This window comes from Podarcis pityusensis, assembly GCF_964106645.2.
Source record: "Podarcis pityusensis genome assembly, contig: HAP1_SCAFFOLD_116, whole genome shotgun sequence".
Lineage (NCBI taxonomy): Eukaryota > Metazoa > Chordata > Lepidosauria > Squamata > Lacertidae > Podarcis > Podarcis pityusensis.
In genome coordinates, this window is record NW_028293242.1 from 114,115 (window position 1) to 117,117 (window position 3,003).

The window sequence follows — 3,003 nt, forward strand, 5'->3', positions numbered from 1 at the left end:
ATAATGCTCTCATTGGGCTTATTTCAAATTGGTGTTTTTTGGGTTAGAATGCACATTCACCCAAAAATCGCAGAGTGACATGTTTGTTATCAGCTCAAACCAAGCATAGGTGTTTTGGTTCCATCTCAATAGAAAGAGGACGAATATGCTTGGATTTTTCTTCCGGTGTTCATTCACTCACAAATAGCAAAGCGAATTGTAATAAGCCTAAACAAAGCTAAATAGGTTCTTTTGGGTTCCAGCTACATAGAACGAAGAATCTTTGATTTCGCTTATTTCGTCGTGTTCGTTGGTGTTAATGCACATTGACCCAGAAATCGCAAAGTGTGTGTAATGAGACCAAAATAACACATCATTGTCTTTTCGCTTCCGTTTGCGTAGAAAGAAGACAAATAAGCTTTGATTGTGCTTATTTCAATTCGCATGGGGTTTTATGGGTGTGCACCAGAATCACCCCCAACCAAAGCACAGTTTTGGCTTCCATCTACATAAAAAGAAGATGATAAAGCTCTGATTGGGCTTATTTCAAATTGGTGTTTTTGGGGTTAGAATGTACCCAAAAATCGCAGTGACATGTTTGTTATCAGCTCAAACCAAGCATAGGTGTTTTGGTTCCATCTCAATAGAAAGGGGACGAATAAGCTTGCATTGTTCTTTCGGTGTTCATTCACTCACAAATAGCGAAGCGAATTGTAATAAGCCCAAAGAAAGCCAAACAGGTTGTTTTGGGTTCCAGCAACATAGAAAGGATTTTGCTTATTTCTTGTTCTTTGGTGTTAACGCACATTGACCCAAAAATCGCAAAGTGTGTGTAATGAGACCAAAATAACACAACATTGTCTTTTCGCTTCCATATGCCTAGAAAGAAGACAAATAAGCTTTGATTGTGCTTATTTCAATTCGCATGGGGTTTTATGGGTGTGCACCAGAATCACCCCCAACCAAAGCAAAAAGGTCTCATGGGTTCCATCTACATCAAAAGAAGATGATAAAGCTCTGATTGAGCTCATTTCAAATTGGTGTTTTTGGGGTTAGACTGCACAATCACCCAAAAATCGCAGAGTGACATGTTGGTTTTCAGCTCAAACCAAGCATAGGTATTTTGGTTCCATCTCAATAGAAAGAGGACGCTTAAGCTTGGATTGTTCTTTCTCTGTTCATTCACTCACAAATAGCAAAGCCTAAACAAAGCTAAATAGGTTCTTTTGGGTTCCAGCTACATAGAACGAAGAATCTTTGATTTGGCTTATTTCAAGTCGTGTACTTTGGTGTTAATGCACATTGACCCAGAAATCTCAAAGTGTGTGTAATGAGACCAAAATAACACAACTGACTTTTCGCTTCGAAAGAACGCGAAAAAGAAAGAAAGAAGACAAATAAGCTTTGATTGTGCTTATTTCAATTCGCATGGGGTTTTATGGGTGTGCACCAGAATCACCCCCCAACCAAAGCACAGTTTTGGCTTCCATCTACATAAAAAGAAGCTGATAAAGCTCTGACTGGGCTTTTTTCATAGTGGTGTTTTTGGGGTTAGAATGCACATTCACCCAAAAATCGCAGAGTGACAAGTTTATTATCAGCCCAAACCAAGCATAGGTGTTTTTGGTCCATCTCAATAGAAAGAGGACGAATAAGCTTGCATTGTTCTTTCGGTGTTCAGTCCCCCACAAATAACAAAGCGAATTGTAATAAGCCTAAACAAAGGTAAATAGGTTCTTTTGGGTACCAGCTACATAGAACGAAGAATCTTTGATTTCGCTTATTTCGTGTTCTTTGGTGTTAATGCACATTGACCCAGAAATCTCAAAGTGTGTGTAATGAGACCAAAATAACACAATATTGTCTTTTCGCTTCCATACGCGTAGAAAGAAGACAAATAACCCTTGATTGTGCTTATTTCAATTCGCATGGGGTTTTATGGGTGTGCACCACAATCACCCCAACCAAAGGAAAAAGGTCTTTTGTCTTCCAGCTACATAAAAAGAAGATAAAGCTCTGATTGGGCTTATTTCAAATAGGTGTTTTTGGGGTTAGAATGCACAATCACGCAAAAATCGCAGTGACATGTTTATTATCATCCCAAACCAAGCATAGGTGTCTTTGTTCCATCTCAATAGAAAGAGGACGAATAAGCTTCGATTGTTCTTTCGGTGTTCAGTCCCCCACAAATAGCAAAGCAAAGTGTAATAAGCCTAAAAACAGCCATGTTTTATGGGTGTGCACCAGAATCACCCCTACCTAAAGCAAAAAGGTCTTTTGGGTTCCATCTACCTAAAAAGAAGATGATAAAGCTCTGATTGGGCTTATTTCATAGTGGTGTTTTTGGGGTTAGAATGCACATTCACCCAAAAATCGCAGAGTGACATGTTTATTATCAGCCCAAACGAAGCATAGGTGTTTTGGTTCCATCTCAATAGAAAGAGGACGAATAAGCTTGCATTGTTCTTTCGGTGTTCAGTCCCCCACAAATAGCCAAGCAAATTGTAATAAGCCTAAACAAAGCCAAACAGGTTCTTTTGGGTTCCAGCTACATAGAACGAAGAATCTTTCATTTCGCGTATTTCAAGTCGTGTTCTTTGGTGTTAATGCACATTGACCCAGAAATCGCAAAGTGTGTGTAATGAGACCAAAATAACACAACATTGTCTTTTCGCTTTCATATGCGTAGAAAGAAAAATAAGCTTTGATTGTGCTTATTTCAATTTGCATGGGGTTCTATGGGTGTGCACCAGAATCACCCCCAACCAAAGCACAGTTTTGGCTTCCATCTACATAAAAAGAAGATGATAATGCTCTGATTGGGCTTATTTCAAATTGGTGTTTTTGGGGTTAGAATGCACAATCACCCAAAAATCGCAGAATGACATGTTTGTTATCAGCTCAAACCAAGCATGCGTGTTTTGCTTCCATCTCAATAGAAAGAGGACGAATAAGCTTGCATTGTTCTTTCGGTGTTCAGTCCCCCACAAATAGCCAAGCAAAGTGTAATAAGCCAAAACAAAG